Here is a 27,088-nt window from a genome sequence, read left to right on the forward strand (position 1 = left end):
GATTAAGAAATTTTCTTAAACACTATTTTCTGAAGGAGTAAAAATTATTTTCGTTTAACCTTTTCCACATTATTGAAACCATAGTTTCCCCTTAGCCCTTCAAGGGTGACCTACATGTTCTCAATGAATAAAATATCAGTTTATCCACTTGGTTTCATGCCCATAACTTTGGGCACAAAACCAATTTCTTGGGTACACTTCCCAAAAACCACTTTTGTGGGTCAACTCTTTACAAACGTAGTACCCCAGGGGTTGTGGGAGTACCTCCCAAGTTACATAAATAAACATTCCCTCCTAGCGAGGGAGGTACTTGCACCATTAGGAAGTATCTCATCATCTTCGACAACATTAGCCCAATCTGTAGCATTCACAACTGCAACATACCTTGTAGAATGAACCACACTATTACCAGTAATGTATTTTCCCTAATCTCTTAAAAAATTCAAGATTTGAACTTCCATAGGGCATACTCCTTCTGAAGCTAGACTCCTGTTGAGTCTACACAACCTCCATTGGTTGACAATTCTGCTGAACTTATGTCCTTCCAAGGTCAATCCGAGCTGTGGTTGAACATTGTGCCACATCTAGACCATTATAACTCAACTTAATATTGGATCGCATTCTCTTGGGTCAAATACCACACATGCTGATCCGGATTTAAACAGGAACACAATAAATTATAGAGATAACCATAAATACAGAGATGCGATAACCATAAAAACAGAGATGCAGTGGAAATAATACTTCATTTCATTAATGGAGAATACTGAATTATGCTTACAAATATAAATAACCCAGCTAGGGCGATGGTAGCTTATCTCTGAGAAGGGATGTGTCGGCTACATGCCTCTGAACTGTTTTGAACTGTGTTACAATGAGGCTCGAAGGCCTATTTATTATTGAGAAACAATGGAAAACCCTTCACATCCGAAAACCTAACCTTAGAAGATGAAACGCCAAATTGTGGGCCCCGTTTTGGGTAAATTGGTACATCAATTTCCCAGGGTCGTAACTTTGGCATACGATCTCCATTTGACACGTACGATAGCTTGTTAGAAAGATCTATCCGAGTACTACCAGTTTGGGAGGCAACATCTGTCCATGGACCTATGTTGCCCTAGATTCCCCAAAAAACGTCGTTTAGGGCCTCAAAACGGCTCCGGAAGTTCAGGACCCGAAAAACTGCTAAAAATAGTAAACTGTGCTACAAGTTAGGAAACTGAAAAGACTGAAAGAGACAGTTGTGGGGGTCCAAATGGGATAGGTGGGTGGCCACCAACATCCACCTGGATCATTCCTCCCCCCTTAGGAAGCAATGGTCCCCATTGCGTTGAGTTCCTCCATCTGCTGAACTTGTCTTGCAATCTCTGATGTGTCCAGTAATGGTGAGAAGCATGGTCGACGATGGTCCATATTGAACACTTGGTGCAGGCGAAGGAATGGAGGAATGTTGTGCTTCAAAGCATTGTTGCCCATAGCCTTGATACTGGTGTAAGGACCATGTCGGAGTGGTCTGAGTTTCTGATGGGTTCTGGTAAGGCATTCTCTCTGTCGATGCAACCAGACTTTGTTTCCAAGCCGAAACTTATGTGGTACCCCTATGGGTGAGGAGAAGTTGTTCATGTGTTCTGCCATGACCGTATCGCTTTGCTGCTGCTGCTGCGTGGAGGAACCCTTTGCAGGGGTCATGGATGTAGCAACGATCTTCCCCTTACTTTGGGAGTGAACCAGACAGATAAATTTCTTGGTCTGGGAGATGAGCTTGCTGCCTTTCTTAGCGCTGATCAAAGATGTGGCGGTAGGTGGGGCTACCTCCGGTATCCTGTATAATGAATTATTTAAAGAAATAATGATAGCACGAGGCCTAGACTCATACACAGCATGTCGCCTCCACAAGTATGGTTGGCCTAATAATACATCACAAACATCCAAAGGTGTAACATCACACAATACCTCGTCTATGAAGGGTTTGATGCTGTAGGGAAGGCGGCACTGCTGGTGAACTTTCAGATCTCGTCCTTCGTGAAGCCACCTGATACTGTACGGCTGCGGGTGCGGTGTAGTTGGTAGGCCCAACCGCTTCACGACCTCTGCTGAAATGAGGTTCTTTTGGCTGCCACTGTCGACAATGAATTGTAGCGACGAACCCTTCACCCACATCTGTGAGTGGAAAAGACGTTCCCCCTCCTCTGGCTCTTCGGGCTCATTCTTCTGGATCTTCGCAGTGGCAATAGTGGCACTAGGATCCGCATCAATGATCTGCTTCCCTTTGCCATTCCCCTTGTCAGGTTCTGGCTCAGGGTCAGAACATGCATCTGATTCGGAAGCCTTCAACTCGGCCACCAACGACTGCTTGGTCCGACACTCACTTGTGTTATGAGTGGGACTCTTGTGGAACTCACACCACTTTCCTGTGTCCTTCTTCGACTTCGTGGTGTTGTTCTTTTCTTGCGGCTTCGACGGGTTGTCTTGGGTCACCCCGCCTTGGCTTTGTCCTTTGGGCTTCGGATTTGCAGATCCAAAGTCTCGCTTCTTCTGTTTGAACTTTTGCTCGATTTTGACAGCGTATCGGTATGTTGTGCCGAGTGATGAGATGTTCAAGAACCCCATCTCTTCCTGGATGTATTTGTGTAGGCAGCCGCGGTATTTGAGTACCAGATGCAGCTCAGAATCTTCGATACCCAACTGTGTGCGAAGGGTATGAAAAATGTTTGTGAACTCTGGCACATCTTGGTCTCATCCCTGCCGCAGTGTGGTCCATTTGATGTATTTGTCCTCATAGCTTCCGACAGGGTAGTATTGCTCCTTGATGGCATCCCGGAAGTCATTCCAAGTGGGTGCGGCTGAAAATAGTGAGCCTGTACTTTCATCCTTCTGCTCGCAGTAGGTTTCCCACCAGTACTTGACATGGGGGGCTACTTTGAGAAGAGCGAAAACAATCTTTTCCCGATTTGAAAATTCATGAACAGAAAAATACCCATCTAGCAGATTTAACCATTTATCTACGGCATCTGTGTTTATTTGACCCTCGAATATGGGGATTTCAAAATTAACTTGTACCTTGAAGGGTGTGGCATTTCCAGAGTCACTGTTGGATGCCGATGCATCACCTCTGGGTAGCCGCTGAAGAATCTGCGCAAAGCTATCCATCATCGCGTTCCTTTGCCGCTCGAGCGCTTCTTAGAGAAAGATTTTGATAGGATCTCCTGCCCCCTCGTCTTTCTTCTCATCCGCCATGGGAGGTCGTCGTGATTTACGAGGCTGGTCTTGCAAAGGTTCGACCAGTTCAAGCCCTAACTCCTTATATCCCGACCTCATTGGGGACATGCAAAGAAAAACAGAGAAAAAGCAGACCGCTCTGATACCACTGATCCAGATTTAAATAGGAACGCAATAAATTACAGAGATAACCATAAATACAGAGATGCGATAACCATAAAAACAGAGATGCGGCGGAAATAATACTTCATTTCATTAATGGAGAATACTGAAATATGCTTACAAATATAAATAACCCAGCTAGGGCGATGGTAGCTTATCTCTGAGAAGGGATGTGTCGGCTACATGCCTCTGAACTATTTCGAACTGTGTTACAATGAGGCTCGAAGGCCTATTTATTATTGAGAAACAATGGAAAACCCTTCACATCCTAAAACCTAACCCTAGAAGATGAAACGCCAAATTGTGGGCCCCGTTTTGGGTAAATTGGTACATCAATTTCTCGAGGTCGTAACTTTGGCATACGATCTCCGTTTGACGCGTACGATAGCTCGTTAGAAAGATCTATCCGAGTACTACCACTTTGGGAGGAAACATTGGTCCATGGATGCATGTTGCCCCAGATTCCCAAAAAAACATCGTTTAGGGCCTGAAAACGGCTCCGGAAGTTCAGGACCCGAAAAACTGCTAAAAATAGTAAACTGTGCTACAGGTTAGGAAACTGAAAAGAATGAAAGAGACAGTTGTGGGGGTCCAAATGGGATAGGTGGGTGGCCACCAACATCCACCTGGATCATTCCTCCCCACTTAGGAAGCAATGGTCCGCATTGCGTTGAGTTCCTCCATCTGCTGAACTTGTCCTGCAATCTCTGATGTGTCCAGTAATGGTGAGAAGCATGGTCGACGATGGTCCATATTGAACACTTGGTGCAGGCGAAGGAATGGAGGAATGTTGTGCTTCAAAGCATTGTTTCCCATAGCCTTGGTACTGGTGTAAGGACCATGTCGGAGTGGTCTGAGTTTCTGATGGGTTCTGGTAAGGCATTCTCTTTGTCGATGCAACCAGACTTTGTTGCCCACCTGAAACTTATGTGGTACCCCTGTGGGTGAGGAGAAGTTGTTCCTGTGTTCTGCCATGACCGTATCCCTTTGCTGCTGCTACTGCATGGAGGAACCCTTTGCAGGGGTCATGGATGTAGCAACGATCTTCCCCTTACTTTGGGAGTGAACCAGACAGATAAATTTCCTAGTCTGGGAGATGAGCTTGCTGCCTTTCTTAGCGGTGATCAAAGATGTGGCGGTAGGTGGGGCTACCTCCGGTATCCTGTATAATGAATTATTCAAAGAAATAATGACAGCACATGGCCTGGACTCATACACAGCATGTCACCTCCACAAGTATGGCTGGCCTAATAATACATCACAAACATCCAGAGGTGTAACATCACACAATACCTCGTCTGTGAAGGGTTTGATGCTGTAGGGAAGGCGGCACTGCTGACGAACTTTCAGATCTCGTCCTTTGTGAAGCCACCCGATACTGTACGGCTGTGGGTGCAGTGTGGTTGGTAGGCCCAACCGCTTCACGACCTCTGCTGAAATGAGGTTCTTTTGGCTGCCACTGTCGACAATGAATTGTAGCGGCGAACCCTTCACCCACATCTGTGAGTGGAAAAGACGTTCCCCCTCCTCTGGCTCTTCGGGCTCATTCTTATGGATCTTGGTAGTGGCAATAGTGGCACTAGGATCCGCATCAATGATCTGCTTCCCTTTTCCATTCCCCTTGTCAAGTTCTGGCTCAGGGTTAGAACATGCATCTGATTCGGAAGCCTTCAACTCGGCCACCAATGACTGCTTGGTCCGACACTCACTTGTGTTATGAGTGGGACTCTTGTGGAACTCACACCGCTTTCCTGTGTCCTTCTTCGACTTCGTGGTGTTGTTCTTTTCTTGCGGCTTAGACAGGTTGTCTTGGGTCACCCTGCCTTGGCTTTGTCCTCTAGGCTTCGCATTTGCAGATCCAAAGTCTCGCTTCTTCTGTTTGAACTTTTGCTCGATTTTGACAGCGTATCGGTATGTTGTGCCGAGTGAGGAGATGTTCAATAACCCCATCTCTTCCTGGATGTATCTGTGTAGGCAGCCGTGGTATTTGAGTACCAGATGCAGCTCAGAATCTTTGATACCCAACTATGTGCGAAGGGTATGAAAAATGTTTGTGAACTCTGGCACATCTTGGTCTTGTCCCTGCTGCAGTGTGGTCCATTTGATGTATTTGTCCTCATAGCTTCTGACATGGTAGTATTGCTCCTTGATGGCATCCTGAAAGTCATTCCAAGTGGGTGCGGCTGAAAATAGTGAGCCTGTACTTTCATCCTTCTGCTCGCAGTAGGTTTCCCACCAGTCCTTGACATGGGGGGTTGCTTTGAGAAGTGTGAAAACAATCTTTTCCCGATTTGAAAATTCATGGAAAAATACCCATCTAGCAGATTTAACCATTTATCTACGGCATCTGTGTCTATTTGACCCTCGAATATGGGGATTTCAAAATTAACTTATACCTTGTGTTATCACTCAGGTTGTCCTTAAGATCTGGAAAAGGATACGGCCGAGGTAACCACAGACCAACTTTGGACTGCAGGTTCTAGCCAACCTGCAATTAGAGAGGGCTCTCTCTTTTAGATTTAGATTTGTTGAAAAGGATTTTAGGCTAGGTCTCGAGTTCAGAGGGTTTTTGTTTTGTTTTTGGTGGGAAAATTGATGTTTTCAGACAGAGAGGCAAGGCATAGTCTGGAAGTTTCAAACCATTGGGTGTGGAGTCGAGGAGGAGAACTGTTGGTGCATTTCTTCGATCACAAGAGAGGGAAAGTGGAGCAAGATAGCTGAGTATGAAACAATATTTCAGGTTAAAATGGTGGGAAAAATGCTAAGTGATGAGAGGCAGTTAAGAATCTCTCAATCAACTTAACAGAGGAGGTAACAGAGCGCTACCTAGGGGCAGTAAAGAATGCCTAGATAATTGGCAAACACAGGTGAATTGGGGTAAACATGAGCCAAGAGGAATTCATATTCATAACCAATTCAATCAGAGGAAAACATAAAGAAATAACAGGAATTGAGCATAGAGAGTATTTAAACTAATTCTAGGCTATTCTTTCTTTCTGCTATTTAGATAGTGGTAAACAATAAACAGAGGTGAGATGCACTTATCGCTTCAGGCTGCAGCACAAGAATTCCATCTTCATATCTCCAAAAACATTCATCTACAACAGATAGTTTGCTCTCCAAGCTTTCAACAATCTTTGATTCTAGAAAAAACTCAAGTATACAATGCGAGTCTCTGGTGAAAATTCTCAATCAACCAACCCTTGAAACAATGTAGAGGGCGGTATATATAGGGCAAAACTATCTACAGAGTTCCTTTATTACATCTTGACCTAATCAGGTCATAAAGAAAAATGACTACTTAACCTAATCCTATCTAGAAATAAATGCAAAAAATATCTCGGGCTGCGCTCAGGGCCGCCGTATCAAAATTGAATAAATGATGCTGTCCTTGGTGGATTGCTGCAGTGTTTTCTGAAATAAATGTGTATGGGTTTTTGCATCTCTACTGTCTGTCTGCATTTAAAGCTTTAACTGTGATTTGAGGGTAAGGATGGGCTTATGCCTCTTTATTTGACTTTCTGGGGGGGGGCTCATCAATGTTCAGGTGCTTCGAGCCCCTAAAAATCTTCGGCTGATACTCTTTGGCTTCTCTTCTTCCTCTGGTACTCTTTGGCAATAAACAGATGTTGTACTGACGTGCTGTGTGTTAAATCGTCATTTAATGGCCGCTGTTCGGCCTCTGTTTTCTTCAAAACTGTTTTCTAGTCCTCCCGGCAAGCTTCATGAAGAAAAATGGGTCATTCAGCGCCTTTCGGGCCTACTAGGGGCCACAGAGTGAAAAGATTCCCTAAAGATTCCCCATTCAGGCCCAAAAAATCTAGCGATGAGCGATAGGCGCAAATCGCTCATCAAAAACTGCCTCGGAATCTGATTCCGGGGCTCCGAAGTGCGATTTTTGCCCTTTGCGCCAAAAAAGTGTTGATGACGTCAGCATGATGTGACATTGTACGACGGGTGATGTCAGCGATGATGTCAGCATGATGACATGGCGAGATGACATCAGCATGATGTTATCATGTACGGATGGTGACGTGGCATGACACGTGGCAAGGGGCCACGCAGGCAGATGACTCGACATGTGACTGGGCAGAGGGGGTGACGTAAGCGGTGACTGTGCAGGGGGGTGACGTAAGCGGTGACGTCACCGGGCAGGAGGCGGTAAGTGGTTTTGTGGCGCACCACCTTTGGGGCGGGAGTGGTTTTGTCAGAGGGGGCTCCGCCACAGCCGAGGAGCTGACGCGTGGTGGGAGGTAAGGCGGTAATACCGCCCATCTCCTGGACGCTAAAGCTTGGGCGTTTTGGAGATGGGACGGCCCGCCCATCGTCAATCTGCGGGGCGGACGATCCGATGGCTGGCGGCGAAGATAATACGGCGGGGGAATATGGGCGGAGAATATACAGAGAATATTCCCTTTTTAATATGCGCGCAGGTGGGTCTAAACAATGGTTTATGCGGGTTACGGGGGTTATATAGGTTTAATACGCGCGGGTCAATGTATTTGTGCACAAAACTTTGGTTTAGGGGCAGAAAAGGGGGTTTTTGAGGGTTTAGGGCTAGGGGAGAGGTTATTAATCTCTTTTAAGACACGAATGGGCTAAAAACAGCCCCGGATGGACTAAAAAATATGGCTATATTGCCAGGGAGGGGATATTCACATAGGGGAATTTTATATACAAAGTTTTAGTAGGGGAAGGGGGAAGACTGATAGGGAATTATATAATATTGTTAGTAGTTAATATGATGGTGATCAGCAAGCGCTAAGGTCAGGGACCTTAGGCTATTTTGGGAAAAGACCTTGAAAAGAAATAAAAATCCTTGAGTGAAGCAGATCTTCACCAAGGCAACTGATATGGATGATGATGAATCTAAGAGGAATCAAGCAGATCTTGACCTCTTTAGGAAGTTAGTAAGGGACTTGGGGAATTAGAAGAAGGGGGGAGTTAGTTATGTCCACCTTTGAGCTCCTTTGCATGAACACTGCCTACACTGTGATCTGTAAAAATATAACACTTTGTACCACAAAATTGATCATAAATTATCATTCTGCAACCACACAGCTACCTACCCAGCCTACTCTCCTAACATTTTTTCTTCTTTTTGGTTTGGGTGCACTTAGACTTGTAAACACAGATTTACAATTTTTTCTTTTGAATTTTTCCTATCTAAATCTACACTTATTTCTGCCAGGGCCCAGATTAAGCAGTTGGGTCCCTTTGATTCTCTACCTATCTACAGATCTGCCAAGATTAAACTATTTGGACAGATATCATTCTCTATATTCTAAAACAGGAAATTGAAACCTAGGGAGACCAAGATTAAACTGTTTGGACCTACCTTAAATGAAAACTCTTCAAAACTGGAACAACTCATCAAAAATTGGAATCAGCAGTGGCATTTGGACTAGTACACTTCATGGCTTTCTTCTTTGGTCTCTTATGGAAATATGGAACACTGCAGCTTGCAAAGTATGACATATTTGGCATGTGAAAATGTCAATCATGAAAAATGATACCCTGTTGCAATAGGAGGCTAACAGTGGCTCCACTTGGGGATGGCTTTTCCTTGTGAAAAGCCAAGAACAGCAGGTCATACTGCCTTGATTTTATATTTGTTGTTGTAGACTGGGAATACTTCTTTGTTCTGGCTTTTAAAAATATAAACTTGGAACTATAAACAACCTCTTCCTCAACTGAATTACTGTGAACTGTACAACATCGTTTGCTTTCTTCTGCATGCTTGATAATTATGTACAACATTGTTTGAGCATTATGTCTCTGAAAATCATGGGTCAAAACTGATGTATCTCCTCTGACTCTGGTCCTGAACAGTTACTGACCAATTTCTTCTTCCTTGTCAACACTCTTTTGGCTGAAGATTACAATCTGCAACGGCTTGCCTTTACCATGATACGTTGTGATGTGTCTGTGCTATTCTTCGATGTTGTGCAGAAATTAGTGCAGAGACAGGGCTTTTAAAACTGGAATACTTGCATCGGCTGGATCTTCACAGATTTACTGCTGCTTCTTAAACAATCGGCTTGCTTATAAAAAAATGAAAACAAAGTGCTGATATATACAAATAAGACTGTACAAAGATATATACAAAGCTGCATTGTGTCCCTTAAAAGGGATCATGGTAATGCTTCAGCATACGGCCATTGACTGGGCCTTCTTCAGCAGAACAATCCTCTACAGATCTGAGAAAATAAGTGTTATTTCCCTGAACAGCAGAAATAACTAATGGACCTCTCCATAGAAAATCAAAGTTGGCATGTTTGCCCTTGTCTTCCCTTCTTGAGTCCCATCTTAGAACTTTGTCACCAACATTGAAATATTCAGCCTTAGCTCTCTTATCAAACATCTTCTTGAGCTTTTCTTGCACAATCTGAGCTCTGTCATAAACTTGTTCTCTGGTTTGCTGCAGATGGATGGTCTGATTGATTCTTCTTTGAATGTCATTCGGTTCAGCCTGAATTTCTTGTAGCAGCATGATAGTAGGAATGCCCAGGGATGAAGGAAATCTGGCCTCCATGCCATATACTAGCTCATAAGGGCTCATCCCAATGGATCTTTTGCTTGACAGTCTGTCTGCCCATAGGGCATTTACTAGCTTTTTGTGCCAGTTCTTCTTGTTTTCTTCCAGCACTTTCTTTATGATGTTGATGAGGCTTTTGTTAGATGACTCGGCCAAGCCATTGCCTTGAGGGTAATAGGCTGTGGAGTGGCCCATGGTAATATGAAATCTGTGGCAAAAATTGATCATCTTTTTGGACTTAAAGGCAGCGGCATTGTCAGTGATGATTTTCTCAGGGCAGCCAAATCTGGAATGGATATTGCACTCAAGGAATTGGATAATGATGGTGTCATTGGCTTGTCTATAGGGAATGGCTTCAACCCACTTAGTGAAATAGTCAGTGGCTGTTAGGATCCATTTGTGCTGGCCTGAGGAAGAGGGATGGATTTCTCCAATGAAGTCAAGACCCCATTGTTGAAAAGGTTTTTCTGTGGAGATGGGTTTAAGGGGCAGGGGCAATAACTTTCTCTTGCCCTCAAAAATTTGGCATTTGTGACATGATATGGCAAACTTCTTTACATCTGCAAAAAGAAAGGGCAAATAAAAACCAGCCCTTAGAATTTTATCAGCAGTGGACTTCTAGTATAGATGTCCTCCACAGTCACCTGCATGGAATTCTTTCATGACATTGTTAGTTTCATTCATGGTTAAACAATTAAGCAATATACTTTCATGATTTCTCCAAAATAATGCACCATCTATAACACAAAAATTTAAAGCCTTCATTTTCAAAAATCTTTTCTTGGTTCTGGACAATCCTGGGGGAGCACACAGGTTTAACAATACAAAGCATATATCAGCGTACCATGGGGATTGTAAAAAGATTTCACTGATCTGTGGAGTCGCCAGCTTCGGTTCATTGTCCATCTGGTTAATCTCTAAGGCTTGAAAGTTTGTTTCGGACATCAGTTTAGCTAAACCTTGTCCCTTTATCAGCTTGGTTGGTTTTATCTCTATGTCATATTCAACGATGTTTGCAATCCATTTGCCTCTTTTGCCTTCTAATCCCTCTTGGGTTAATATGTCTTTTACAGTAGCATGTGTGACATAGGCAATCACATGTGAATATAATATGTACACTCTGAAATCCTTGATGGCCTTAACCAGTGCGTAGGCCTGCTTTTCCATTGTTGGGTACTTCAAAGGGGCGTCTCTTAATGCTCGGCTGAAAAAAGAAATTGGTTTTTTAGCTCCCTGTTCATCCTTTTGCAAAAGGACAACGGCTATGGTGTGATCAGATGCAAACAAAAATATGATAAAATATTTATCAAACTGTGGGCTAGTTAGGACCGGGGTTTGTGTTAAGGCTGATTTGATACTCTCAAATGCTTGCTTGGTTTCAAGAGACCATTTTACCTTGGCATCCTTCTTTAACATGTTGCTCAACAGTCTTATCAGCTCAGCTAGATTTGGAATAAATCTTCTCAAGAAGTTGATTTTCCCAAGGAATGCTTGTAGTTCTTTAATTTCTTGGAAATGGGATTTGGAGGATGGCTTGTATTCTTTCAGGATCAATTCTGATCCCATCCTTTGATATGATGTGGCCAAGTAATTTGCCTTCTTCAAGGCCAAACAGAGACTTCTTGGGGTTCAAGGAAATGCCGTATTTCCTACATGTCATGAAAATTTGCCTGAGATGCTTGAGGTGTTCTTCATCAGATTTGGAAAATGGGGTTAAGTCATCAAGGTAGACAACTAGGAAGTCATGTATTTCTTTGGCAAAAGCAATATCCATTGCTCGTTGAAAGGTAGCACCAGCGTTTTTAAGACCAAATGGCATCTTTACATACTTGAATGTTCCCCAGGGTGTAGTAAAGGCAGTTTTGTCTTGGTCGTCTGGGTGAACAGGTATTTGGTTGAAACCTGAAAAACCATCTAGAAAAGAGATTCTAGATGATCCCACTACTCTTTGCAAGATGTGGTCCATTTTGGGAAAAGGGTAATGATCTTTTAGGGAGACTTGATTTAAATTTTTGAGGTCTACACAAAGTCTGATTTCACCTGTCTTTTTTATCGTAGGAACAAGATTGGACACCCATTTGGAAAATCTGATGGGTGCTATGATGCCTGCTTCAAACATCCTCTTTACTTCCTTCTCAATCGGGGGAAGAAGCATAGGGTTAATTCTTCTAAGTTTCTACTTGAAGGGTTTCTGGTTTGGTTTTAAAGGAATGGTGTGTTGGATCACCGAGGTGTCATAGGATTTCAGATCCTCATAGCTCCAAGCAAATACATCTTGGAACTCTTTGAATAAGTCAATGTACTTGGGCTTTTGATCTGGTGGTAAGTTTTTGGACAGTTTGATCATTTTTGGTTTTTCTACTGTCCCAATGTTATGTTCCTCTATCTCAGTGTTTATTGGCTACAATTTTGGCTTTCTGTGCACGTCATTAGCATCAAACATATCTTCTAATGGGGTTAGGCCAGCAGGCAGAAAGTTATCCTTTAAGTCAATGATGTCTGCCTCTGTTTTTGGCTATATCTTCCAAGTGTATTTGTTTCAGCTGTTCTATGTTTTCTTTATCAAAAATAGTTGGTTTCAGGGTTTGCTTGACTATTGCAGCCATTACATCTTGCTGAGTTTCATTTGTTTGGTGTTCTGTATCTGTCATAGCATCCATGTCAATGTTGACACTTGAAAACTCATGCTCAAGGGTGAGGAAATTATTAATCTGGGCATCATTTTCGAATACTTGCCAGTCTTTAACGTTTTTTGGGACTACGGGCCTATGTTTTATTTCAGCTGTAAAGTGATGGTTTGGGTCAAAAGGAAGCTTGCATGTACTAGCAAAAGTAGCTAGGCTGTGTGCATGAATGTTGTGATTTCTTGAAATCTTGTCAAGCTTGAATTCAGTGAATGCCTGGAGTATACTAGTAGCAGCGGTCCTATAGGATCTCATTTTGTTGTCATTGGTTACAAAATTGCCTTTCATCTGTTGTATGATTAAATCAGAGTCTCCCAAAATAGACACTTTTGTAGCTCCTAGAGTTTTTAGGAGTTTAAGGCCTAAAAGCAGAGCCTCATACTTTGCCATGTTATTTGTGCATTTGAAATTCAGTCTGTAGGCATGTCCTTCTGCATGGTTGTTATATGTGTTGTGAATCCAGACACCTGCCCATGCTCCTAACTTGTTGACAGAGCCATCAAACTCTAAAAACCATGTGATTTCTCGCTTATGGTAAGTATCAAGAGATTGAGCTGTCTTAGGATTGGGCAGATTTAAGATTTCTGTTTGGGAAAGCTCTTTTGGTATGCTGGTTGCATCAATTGCTGTGACAGTTTCGTGGGTATTTGCAACTGACTCTTCGTTGATGTGTGCTTGTTGCTCTAGAGCGAAGGGATCATTATCAATTGAAACATTTGTATCATCATTAAACAAAATAAAAGAATCCATATCAGAGTGGATTGAATAAATGGGAAAATTTTGAGGCTTTCTCTCACTACTTACCACATATTTCATGAGCGTTTCTCTATACAGTCTCTTTGGTTGCCCAAAGACTGAAATAGTGGCATAGGAGAGGTCTAATTGAAGGGATCCTTGGAGTTTTGCTCCTCATGATCTTGACAGGAGCATACCGTACTTTGGTGGAATGTCAGCAACCACTACATCCATGAGGATGGTCTTGTTTGGGTATTGAACTAAGGAGACACACAATTCTTTGATGAGGCCTAAACTTTTCACTTGACTTGAGCCAAATGAGTATAAATCTTTGTAAGGTCTTGTAACATCAAGATTCAGTTTTTCCATAACTGCTTTGGGCATAAGATTGTGCGATGCCCCTGAGTCAAACATAGCATTGTGCAAAACTTTGTCATGTATATGCAAACTGACATAAAAGGGTGGGACAGGTCCATGTGTTGATTTTCCGTTAACTTCTGGGCCAAATAGCAGCTCTAGGGTGTCATCTAAAATATTTACATCATCTTTGACCTCTGGCATTTGAAGTGATCTTTCAATTTTCTGCCTATATACATTGTGTTTAACAAGTTCTGAGAGGGGAATGGATATTTTTAACTTACCTATTTTTGTCTCTAAGTTAAATGGATTTTCCAGTGGAGTCTTGGTGTTGATAATAACATTTTTTTCTATTTCATTTGAATTGTCTGCATTTTGCTCTTGTTTATCACTGCTATGGGAAGTTTTTTCTTGCAGTTTTTCAACTTCAGGAAAGTTTTTTGGAACCCTGTTCTAGCTTTCTTTCGAGGAAGAAGGTGGCGAAGGCTGATCTTTGGAAGGTTGTATCTCTGTTATGTCTTCTACAGTGACTTGATGCGGGTTTAGAATAGGTATATCAGCTGGTTCTGTTAAGACAGCCTTGCCTTTAGTCTTGCTGGGTTGTTTGCCTTCCTTTGTTTTACTAGGTTCGGAAATGTCAATGGTCCTAGTTCTTAGCTTATATTGTTTGTGTACTTCATACACAGCGGTATCATAACCTTGTTTAAAATCAAAAGACTCGCCAGACCTAGTCTGAAACTGATTGTAATCAGGTTCATTTTGGTCTTCTTGGGACAGGACAGTTTGGTGCTCACCCTTTAGATCCATTAAGTTCATGTGAGTGTCCTCTATGGGTTCACTAGATGTAGATCCTTCAACATAATTATCTTGGAAAGGGGGTCTTATATCATGGTCTTGGTTAGGCCTACCAGCATTTGTGTTCTGTGTTTTTCTAAAATTTGGGTTCCTTATGGTATTAGACTGTTGTCCTTCCCATGATGCCTTTCTCTCAACATTTTCTACTCTTTCTCCCAGCCTTTGCAGGCCACTAATGATAGCATCAAGCTTTTGATCAAAAGCTGAGGGTTCTTCCTTAAAGGTGGTTCTTCTTTCCATTCTAGCTCTGTTTCTTTTGGCAATTAAATTTGCTTCTACGTTGACAGCAACATTTTTCATGTCGGCAAGGGTTTGAGGAGCTCTTTCTTTTAATTGGTATGCCATATCTAGGTCGAATCCATCAGGAAATTTGTACAAGGCCAGATCAGGTGGAGGCCTTAAGTTCTGTGGTATTGCGTTATATACATTATTGAATCTTGTACAGTACTCCAAAACAATCTCTTGAGGACCTCTTTTGATCGTATCATATTCAGCTAGTATGTGCAAGAGGTCTTTCTTTTTCTCCCATCTATTGGTAAAGGATTGGTAAAGCTCATCTGGGTGGTTATGGAATTTGCAGCAAGTGATCTGAACCAAGTTCATACATCACCTGTCAAACTCTGAACAAAAATTCTCATTCTTACACTATCATCGTCTATCTCATAGTTTTCAAAATAGTCTTGCATCTTTTTGGTGTGTTGAAGGGCTGTGAAAGGACCGATGGAATCAAAATATGTGATTTTAGATTGGTACTCTTGAGGTAAAGCCCTAGCATTAGCAGGTAATTGCAGGGGTGCATATCTATTAGCCATATTGGCAGGTATAAGTGGAACAACGGGGATAATTGGAACAACTTGAGTAACGGGGATCACAGGAGTAACTGGAACGCTGGAAACAACAGTAGTGCTAGTATGTGCAGTGAATGAAGGTGTGGAAGGAGTACTACGGGATGTAGATGATGAACTAAGGGAAATAGGGGTTGAACGGAACAAAACCTTGACAGGAGTCGGAATACTGCTAGGGTAAGTTGTTTCAAGGCTCAAATCAGCAAAATCTTCCTGTCTTTCTTGCTTCCTGACGATTTTCGAGATTATGTTAGGGTTTTCAAAAACAGCTGGAGGGTTGGGGTCTGGATTAGACCTTGTATATCATGGATTTTTCTTGGGAGCCAGCTTCCGAATTGTTTTTTGGGTAATTTTCCGGGGATTGTTTTTGTAATCAACGAGGGACTAGTTAAAATTTGAGACAGCTTGTTTGTAACTTAAAACAAGCATGAAGATTGACTGAAGTAGCATTTATTTACTCCTGTTAATGCAAAGCAAACAACAGTCTCAAAGGCTTCCTGGCTGACATTCAGGCTTCATCTGTAGTTTTAAGAGATAAACAACAGTTGGAAAGTTTGATTTATGGTCTCAGCAGAGCTTTCTTACCTTCTTCGTGAAACTATCTGAGGAAGTCCCCAGTGGAGTCGCCATTATGTTATCACTCAGGTTGTCCTTAAGCTCTGGAAAAGGATACGGCCGAGGTAACCACAGACCAACTTTGGACTGCAGGTTCTAGCCAACCTACAATCAGAGAGGGCTCTCTCTTTTAGATTTAGATTTGTTGAAAAGGATTTTAGGCTAGGTCTCGAGTTCAGAGGGTTTTTGTTTTGTTTTTGGTGGGAAAATTGATGTTTTCAGACAGAGAGGTAAGGCATAGTCTGGAAGTTTCAAACCATTGGGCGTGGAGTCGAGGAGGAGAACTGCTAGTGCATTTCTTCGATCACAAGAGAGGGAAAGTGGAGCAAGATAGCTGAGTATGAAACAATATTTCAGGTTAAAATGGTGGGAAAAATGCTAAGTGATGAGAGGCAGTTAAGAATCTCTCAATCAACTTAACAGAGGAGGTAACAGAGCGCTACCTAGGGGCAGTAAAGAATCCCTAGATAATTGGCAAACACAGGTGAATTGGGGTAAACATGAGCCAAGAGGAATTCATATTCATAACCAATTCAATCAGAGGAAAACATAAAGAAATAGCAGGAATTGAGCATAGAGAGTATTTAAACTAATTCTAGGCTATTCTTTCTTTCTGCTATTTAGATAGTGGTAAACAATAAACATAAGTGAGATGCACTTATCGCTTCAGGCTACAGCACAAGAATTCCATCTTCATATCTCCAAAAACATTCATTTACAATAGACAGTTTGCTCTCCAAGCTTTCAACAATCTTTGATTATAGAAAAAACTCAGGTATACAATGCGAGTCTCTGGTGAAAATTCTCAATCAACCAACCCTTGAAACAATGTAGAGGGCGGTATATATAGGGAAAAACTATCTACAGAGTTCCTTTATTACATCTTGACCTAATTAGGTCATAAAGAAAAATGACTACTTAACCTAATCCTATCTAGAAATAAATGCAAAAAATATCTCGGGCTGCGCTCAGGGCCGCCGTATCAAAACTGAATAAATGATGCTGTCCTTGGTGGCTTGCTGTAGTGTTTTCTAAAATAAATGTGTATGGGTTTCTGCATCTCTGCTGTCTGTCTGCATTTAAAGCTTTAACTGTGATTTGAAGGTAAGGATGGGCTTATGCCTCTTTATTTGACTTTCTGGGGGGGGGCCTCATCAATGTTCAGGTGCTTCGAGCCCCTAAAAATCTTCGGCTGATACTCTTTGGCTTCTCTTCTTCCTCTGATACTCTTTGGCAATAAATAGATGTTGTACTAACGTGCTGTGTGTTAAATCATCATTTAATGGCCATTGTTAGGCCTCTGTTTTCTTCAAAACTATTTTCTGGTCCTCCCAGCAAGCTTCGCGAAGAAAAATGGGTCATTCGGCGCCTTTCGGGCCTGCTGGGGGCTGCAGAATGAAATAATTCCCTAATGATTCCCCATTCAGGCCCAAAAAATATAACGATGAGTGATTTGTGCTAGGCGCAAATCGCTCATCAAAAGCTGCCTCAGAATCTGATTCCGGGGCTCCGAAGTGCGATTTTTGCCCTTTGCGCCAAAAAAGTGCTGATGACGTTAGCATGACGTGACGTTGTACGGCGGGTGATGTTAGTGATGATGTCAGCATGATGATGTGGCGGGATGACGTCAGCATGATGTCATCATGTACGGATGGTGACGTGGCATGACATGTGGCAAGGGGCCACGCAGGCAGATGACTCGACATGTGACTGGGCAGAGGGGGTGACGTAAGCGGTGACTGTGCAGGGGGGTGACGTAAGCGTTGACGTCACCGGGCAGGAGGCAGTAAGTGGTTTTGTGGCGCACCACCTTTAGGGGGGGAGTGTCAGAGGGGGCTCCGCCATAACCCAGGCGTTGACGCGTGGCGGGAGGTACGGTGGTAATACCGCCCATCTCCCGGACGCTAAAGCTCGGGCGTTTTGGAGATGGGACGGCCCGCCCATCGTCGATCTACGGGGCAGACGATCCGACGGCTGGCGGCGAAGATAATACGGTGGGGGAATATGGGCGGAGAATATACAGAGAATATTCCCTTTTTAATATGCGCGCAGGTGGGTCTAAACAATGGTTTATGCGGGTTACGGGGGTTATATGGGTTTAATACACGCGGGTCAATGTATTTGTGCACAAAACTTTGGTTTAGGGGCAGAAAAGGGGGTTTTTGAGGGTTTAGGGCTAGGGGAGAGGTTATTAATCTCTTTTAAGACACGGATGGGCTAAAAACAGCCCCAGATGGACCATTTTTTCCCTGAGTCATAAAAATATGGCTATATTGCCAGGGAGGGGATATTCACATAGGGGAATTTTATATACAAAGTTTTAGTAGGGGAAGGGGGAAGACTGATAGGGAATTATATAATACTGTTAGTAGTTAATATGACGGTGATCAGCAAGGGCTAAGGTCAGGGACCTTAGGCTATTTTGGGGAAAAGACCTTGAAAAGAAATAAAAATCCTTGAGTGAAGCAGATATTCACCAAGGCAACTGATATGGATGATGATGAATCTAAGAGGAATCAAGCAGATCTTGACCTCTTTGGGAAGTTAGTAAGGGACTTGGGGAATTAGAAGAAGGGGGGAGTTACTTATGTCCACCTTTGAGCTCCTTTGCATGAAAACTGCCTACACTGTGATCTGTAAAAATATAACACTTTGTACCACAAAATTGATCATAAATTATCATTCTGCAACCACACAGCTACCTACCCAGCCTACTCTCCTAACATTTTTTCTTCTTTTTGGTTTGGGTGCACTTAGACTTGCAAACCCAGATTTATAATTTTTTCTTTTGAATTTTTCCTATCTAAATCTACATTTATTTCTGCCAGGGCCCAGATTAAGCAGTTGGGTCCCTTTGATTCTCTACCTATCTACAGATCTACCAAGATTAAACTGTTTTGACAGATATCATTCTCTATATTCTAAAACAGGAAATTGAAACCTAGGGAGACCAAGATTAAACTGTTTGGACCTCCCTTAAATGAAAACTCTTCAAAACTGGAACAACTCATCAAAAATTGGAATCAGCAGTGGCATTTGGACTAGTACACTTCATGGCTTTCTTCTTTGGTCTCTTCTGGAAATATGGAACACTGCAGCTTGCAAAGTATGACATATTTGGCATGTGAAAATGTCAATCCTGAAAAATGATACCCTGTTGCAACAGGAGGCTAACACCTTGAAGGGTGTGGCATTTCCAGAGTCACTGTTAGAAGCCGATGCGTCGCCTCTGGGTAGCCGCTGAAGAATCTGCGCAAAGCTATCCATCATCGCGTTCCTTTGCCGCTCGAGCGCTTCCTCAAGCAATATTTTGATAGGATCTCCTGCCCCCTCGTCTTTCTTCTCATCCGCCATGGGAGGCCGTCGGGGTTTGCGAGGCTGGTCTTGCAAAGGTTCGACCAGTTCAAGCCCTAACTCCTTATATCCTGACCTCGTTGGGGACATGCAAAGAAAAACAGAGAAAAAGCAGACCGCTCTGATACCACTGATCCGGATTTAAACAGGAACGCAATAAATTATAGAGATAACCATAAATACAGAGATGCGATAACCATAAAAACAGAGATGCAGCAGAAATAATACTTCATTTCATTAATGGAGAATACTGAAATATGCTTACAAATATAAATAACCTAGCTAGAGCGATGGTAGCTTATCTCTGAGAAGAGATGTGTCGGCTACATGCCTCTGAACTATTTCGAACTGTGTTACAATGAGGCTCGAAGGCCTATTTATTATTGAGAAACAATGGAAAACCCTTCACATCCCAAAACCTAACCCTAGAAGATGAAACGCCAAATTGTGGGCCCCGTTTTGGGTAAATTGGTACATCAATTTCTCGGGGTCGTAACTTTGGCATACGATCTCCGTTTGATGCGTACGATAGATCGTTAGAAAGATCTATCCGAGTACTACCACTTTGGGAGGCAACATCGGTCCATGGACCCATGTTTCCCCAGATTCCCAAAAAAACGTCGTTTAGGGCCTCAAAACGGCTCCGTAAGTTCAGGACCCGAAAAACTGCTAAAAATAGTAAACTGTGCTACAAGTTAGGAAACTGAAAAGACTGAAAGAGACAGTTGTGGGGGTCCAAATGGGATAGGTGGGTGGCCACCAACATCCACCTGGATCACATGCACATGGATCCAATCTTGGATCACAACCAATGAAGATACTAGCTTGCCATCATCTCGTCTTTCACATAGAGCCAACACGTTCATGCCAAAGCATCTCAATGATCCATGGAAGGTCATCAGAAGTCCATGATCTGCAACTTGCCACACAATTTTTTTTTTTCACCAAGTTCTCCACTGATCCACAATATTTCCCAGCCCATCTTGCCACCTATCCAGTTGAGACCACACTTCCATCTCCTTAGCTAAAGCCTCTACTCCATGCTCTAGGCAATTTCTCAGGTCCCTTTGAGTTGCTTCACTGTGCACACTCTTATCCACTTTGTTGAAATTGTAGCAAGGAATATCTTCTTTGGCTTGTGCCTTAGTCAAAGATGCTAATTCAAATTCAGACTCATATATACTTGAGTTAGTTGTTAGTTAACATGTGTGATGTGGCCTATCACTAGTTTAGTGTCAGTTAATTCAAGTTAGATGGATTTCAGCGAGTTGTGTACTAGTTGATAGCTAGAATTTAGTTATCTAGTGGAGTTAAACTCTAGTTTCTTTCAGTTAATTGGTCTCTAGTTCTAGAATAGAGACAGACTTGAGTTTAGTTGAGTAGTTTGATTTTTTTTTTTTAATCTCAATTGACTCTCAATTAACTAACTGCAGCTATTAAAATTAACTCTAGTACGTCATACAATTCAAAATTCCTATTGAGATTGAATGAAGGCACATATCTATTTATTAATTTTACACAGTATTTTATGTAGAGGCTTGAGAAGCAAGTAGGGAAATTTCTCTTGGGAATTGCACAAGGAAATAGGAGAAATTCCTTTTTTTTAGGGGCAGAATTGCGCTAGGAAATAGGAGCTCCTAGCAGGACTTATTTTCCTAAGTGTTCTAAAAGTCTTGTAGAGAGTTGATCAATATTACAAGGGCTTTAGGTTGGAAGAAAAATCTTTGTAATAGATCATATTGCTTAGTTGATAATACAAGAAAGAGGGGCTTTTTCTAGTTGGGTTCCCTAGATAAATTTTTGTGTTCTATATGTGATTTTTTTTCTTTCCATAGTTTATTGGCAGATGAATCTTGTATCTTTCATGATTAGTGATGAGCCCTGGTATTTCAACAAGAATGTTGCAACTCCCAAGGCTACCAACTAAAATTATCAACCCAAGATTCTGTTGAAGCCTCGAAAATTGGGTCTACAACAAGGGGGATAACCACCCAGTCCGGACCTTAGTTAATAGCTCCTTTTCCGTTTGGTATAGTGGGTCCGACTGGGGATATGGGACCAGTTTCCAAATTTATGTGTGTGTGTGTTGAGAATTGATATTTCCTTTCTAATAATTTCTAAGTAAAATACTTTTATTCTAAATCTAATTTAATTGTAATCTAATGAACATAAATATCTAATTCTGAAACTAGCCCGAGATTTAATCTTTCAGTTATGCGATCTAAAATGATTTCAAATGGAAATTGGTAATAAAGATCATTCAATTGCTATGAGAAAAGAATTCAATAAAGATAAACCATTTCTTATAAAAAGTTAGACGAAACAGTTGTGGAAAACATATCGCATAATAAGTTACTCATATATTAAGCATAAATAAATAGCTATCACCGTATGGAAGTGCCAAATGATAACTCAAGCATCCAAGCATTCATATAATATAAATAACTAAACATGAATATCACCTTAACACATAAGCAAAAATAGTTAAGAGATAAAAGTACCATTTATAACTAGTTCTACTCATGAGATACAACAATAATGATCTATCTCTTCTTAATCCAACATCCACTAAGAGTACAAAAGTGTAACATCAGTAGTAGATATTAAACGCAGATATCAACAAATCTTGTTCCATTCATTCATCAAAATCTCCTTGGAGGGTGCAAAAGTGCATGTTCTGAGGACAAGTTTTTGACAAATTTCAGGGCCCTTCTCTAAGTGCATGAGAAGGGTTTAAATACTACTAGCTAAATCTAAAAAAAATTATTACAAAAATGTAGGATGTGGTTTAAATGACCGTCCTAATTTCAGGAAAAAATAAAGAAAAATTAAAACTAAAACTGAATCTAAAACTAAAACTAGCAACTAACTATCAATGTATCTGTTCCTTATAGTTGCAAGCGTTCCGCATTTGCTTGAGGAGAGTTGGCTGGCCGACTTCCGACTTTAGCTGTCCTGCGAAAATTGAATCGACAAGTGTTGGTGCCATCTTCTCGATAGAGTTAACGATACATTTGAGAGTCATGCAATGGCTGTGTGGTTTTACCAAGTATGCCCAGTAAGAATCCCAATTCAACTTGGTTAACCTTTTGATGGACTCTGCTCTCTCTTGAGCCTTCTGTCTCCAACTTGTCTGTAGGTGCTGTACATTTGGTAAATACCCTGGAGTGGTCTCTGATATTAGATTTTCCTTGTGTAAATTTTCATTAATTTAGTCAATGACATTATTTGTTGTTGTGGCTACTTCTTCTGCTGCTTGTTCTGCTTTCCCGATATGTGCATCCCACTTGTTAAAGAACATTTCTTTGTGGGTTTCATTGATTATGGGTGCGCCTGCCTTTTCCCTTCCTCTGATTCCTGCCAAGCCAAATATTCAGTACTCTTCTATCAATTAAATCATAATCATGTCGCAAGTCCATGATTTGTTTAGTAATTTCGTCGCTTATCTCACAATAAGAGCTCCACTGCGATATTCTTTGGCATAATGTTTCTTGCTGCTGCAGGAGTTGATCATTTAAGGAAATGGGTTCTGTTATGAATTCTGTAAGCTTGGGATCATCCTTGTGCATTTCTTGCATAACCTATAACTTTTTTCTCTGTCGGTCAAACTATTCTGGTATCCTAGTTGCATTTGTTGAAAGTCATGCTGTAATCTTTCAAGATGTTTTTGTGTTTCGCTGTTGGCGCTGGCTTGTTGTAGCTGTTGCCGCAAAATCTGTATTTGATCTTCTTTTTATTTCAGTAATTGTTGTACCATAGATGCTTTATCAATGGTCGCAGAAGCATATGCTCCAACAATTTGAGATAATTTAGTGAGAGTTTCAGTGGGATTAGTGGTAGGATCTTGCCAAAGGATGTCTAATTGCTCTACATCATGAGAGAGCATGCTTTCCAATTTCTTTTTCTTTCTTTGTCTTCTCACCACTGCCTTATGTTGAGGACTATAAAATACATCAAGAGGAGGAATTTCTTCTATTTTGAGCATAAGTTCAGAAGATGGAGTAATGGGAATATGTTCCATTTATGGGACATTGCTGATTGTCCCTGTGGCTATATCATCCACTGTCTATACATTACTTTCAGGTGTTTTTGTGTTCTGTCCTTCGGTATTGATTAAGTCATTGGATGTGTCTCCAACTTGTCTATTGATGATGTATATTTGGTAGATATTTACATATCACTTGAGAATATTCCTAATAAATACCACTGGTTTTAGAGTTCAAGTTTTTCTTTTTGCCTTTAGTGCTTTTTCCTACAATTTCCGGGCTTACAGGTGACTGAGTGATTAGAGGCTTTCCTTTTTGAGGGGTTTTTCCTGGCTAATTGTGCATTGAAAATTGCCTCCATTTCTCGATCCAGGCTTCCCTGGTGTGATTTTCACCTCTTGCGTGCTTTTTGTTAGAGGATATAAAGCTTAAATTTTGTGAAAATAATGACTCTGTGAGTTCTTGGTTCTGAGCTTTAAATTCTCTTTTTGTGATATCAGCATTATCTAGTACCCATTTGACCATGTCCATGTATGGAATAATTTTGGGCCTTGTAGCTATCCGGTGCAAGAACAAACATGCTAGTTCTGTAATAGACGCCTCGGACGACCCGTGTGAATCTACAGTCACTGTAACCTCCATTCCTCTGGGATTTTCTTCCTTGAGTAGGCTGTGCATGCTTTCCCAAGTAGCAACACCGACATCTTTGTTACAGGTGGTGTCCGTGTAAAAGGGCGTCATTTCTTTATCTTCAAAACTTGGAGCTTTACCTTTCTTTCCCATAATATCCTGAACACTGCTATGTATACTTCTCTACTCTTCGCTCCTACAGTTTACAAATGAGGCAAGAGTAATGATAAGGAAAAGGTGACGGGAAAGCTTTAAATGCCGAAAACATATAAAATATATCACCCTACATGAAATGGCTCTTCGATCAGATCAAAACCATACTTCATTAATGATTGCCAACTAACTCATTAATTAACATTGACACGCATAACTGGGCATCGGTTTATGGAAAAATCTTTTTCGAACAACGAGCCTTGTAAATCTGTGATAAGGTGATTTTGCGATTTGCTTTGAAATATCACAGATTTCAACATCGTAGATCGCAATATCGCAGATCGCAATATCGCTTTTCTTTGCATGTGGCAATCATCCATTAACGTGTTTTCTACGAAATGCAATTTACGAGACTCGCTATTGCATATCGAGGGTTTGAGGCATTTCACCTTAAGTGATGTTTGAGGCATGTGATGCAATGAGTATCTTTTAGTGCGTTATTTTGCATCACGATTTCGCAATCTTAGGATTCTACTTGTAGGAAAGCATCTATTACCTTTTTTGCGATGCGACGCTCTTTATTGAGAAAGTGGGTTTATTTGAACTTATCATAAAACTTAAGTCTTTTTAGATTTTTCGAGTATTCTCACAAGTTTATGATAGTAAGTTTTATTCAAAAAGGGAATACAAGAGCTAATTTTTTTTTGAATAAGGGTCCCCACTTATTTAGTATTAGTAATAAAACTAAATAAGAAGGGGGGTTTTTGCTGGCCACAACATATTCATACAAACTTAAGAGGGGTCAACACTGTATGTGCAATAGACACCTTCCTCTTCCTGGTCTGAATCCCTATGATGAAAGTGAAAGAAGGAAATGAAACAAATTAAAATGAGCAAAGATCTAGGTAAACCACCAATTCGAGGTCACAAAAAGGTAAATAACAATAATCAAATTTATTCTACTTTTGTTGAAAAGTAAATCTGGACTAATTGCAGAAATCAACATTCAAGAAGCAATAAATGTAAGAGATAACTAGTGACCTAACCAAACTTCAACTCACCCAAAGTGGTCTCATAGCATTCATAGGCTATAAATATACTTCTACCATGAATTTGGAGTGAATCTGGATAAGGAAGATCTCAAAAACAAATTGATACAAGATTACAATAGGATTGCTATAGGATTGTTGTCTCTTGAGTTAACTTGCCAAATGACCAAGAAAATCAAATGAAAATGAGATGGGATAAATTTTTGTATTAATTAGGGTTTCCTATAAATCCAATACAAGTGTAATTACCTAAAAATACCCTTGTTAACATGTGATAACATATAGTAGAAAATTACTACTCTGAAAACTAGAAATTCTAGAACTAGTGAGCTAGTTAACTTACCAAATCCATAATTTGGTCAAGTGAAAATGATATGGGGTAATTTTTTTTTTATTAATTAGAATTTTTTTAGGAATCAATACAAGTGGAATCAACTCAAAAGAGCCTCGTTAACACGTGCTAAAAAATAGTAGAAAATTACTATTGTTTTGCTACAGGATTGTTCAGAATGACTGCCTATCTACTTCATTAACCAAAGCAATGTTCCTACTAGGTATATGAATCCATTTTATTCCATTTTATGGTCTTATGATAATTATGGAGTGCGTAGGGGTGGTCAAGAGTGTAGTGGGGCAAATCATAATGAATTTGGAGGCTTTTTTTCAGTCTTACATGATAGCCTGTAGGTGCTACAGGATAGCCTGTAAGTGCTACAGGATAGGGCTGAGAGCTATTTGAGCATATAAAAGGGTGGAAATAGGATTGTTGGTGGATGGGGTAGGTCAAAAATGGATGAAAGAGCCTACTTCAATCCTTAGAGGGATCAAATAGCCTATCCTATAGAAGAAAAGAAAAAAATTCCTCTTCTTGTAGAAAAACTACGTACGTTGGCAAACTGTATAATGTTGAAATGGAAGCGAGAGCAGGGATCTCTAGTGCACATGGATAATTCAAAGATATTTATTAAAGACACATAAAAATCCTATTTACCAAGAGAAGATATATACTAATTCTAACTTCACCAAAGTCATTAACCAATTGGAAACCAACTAATATGTAGGATTTAGAAATAAAAGTGTTGAGAAGAAAATGGATGAAAACTAAGCTATAAATGATGCATGCATGAACATGGATATTTTTGTTAGTATTGAACTAAATAAACCATGTGGACAATGGAAAGATAAATCTGGAGCTGACTTTGTAATCAATAATGTTTTTAAATTGAAATGACTGGAAAAAGAAACTACACTAAATGCATAAAGAAGAAAATACAAAGGGACTTGAGTACCTAGGGTTGGTCCCTAACCCTAGGGAGCTTAGGCCCCTATGAAGAAATATCAAACTGAAAATAAGTTGTATTTCATTAACTGGAAAAAGTATTCATACACCAACAATCAAAATGACCAATATAAACGACTTTCTCCTAGCTCAAGAACTATAATATCTAATTCAAATCTCTGGTGGGGTGCTAGGCCCTCTTATTTGTACAAAAAGACTTGAGGGGAAGCCTCCTTGTAGAGGGGGATTGTTTCCCTCCAATTACCTAAAATTGTGGATCTGGTTCCCTGATTGATTTTGAAAGCCAAGGAAGATAGAGTCTTTGTATGTGTAACACCCTCCTCCCACATCTACCTAAGTAACAGGCCAACTAGGGTAAACATGTGACAAGAGGCTACTATGATATGATTCAACCTCCTAGGGGGCCTTAAGGAAGTGGAATCATTGAAAGCACATCAAACATATGTTCCACATCAGCAAGAACACTTTCAGGAGCCATCCCAACCACTCAGGTATCATGCCCTTGGGCCCCACTGAGTTTTTAACCTATTAAACCTCTAGATGCTCCCATGTTATGGGCATGCAAACATCCAGAGAGATCTGGATGCTCCCACAAGACGAGATTCG

This window comes from Pinus tabuliformis, chromosome X (genome assembly GCF_031772625.1).
Source record: "Pinus tabuliformis cultivar Carrire ecotype Pingquan chromosome X, CPIR1, whole genome shotgun sequence".
NCBI classification, from domain to species: domain Eukaryota; kingdom Viridiplantae; phylum Streptophyta; class Pinopsida; order Pinales; family Pinaceae; genus Pinus; species Pinus tabuliformis.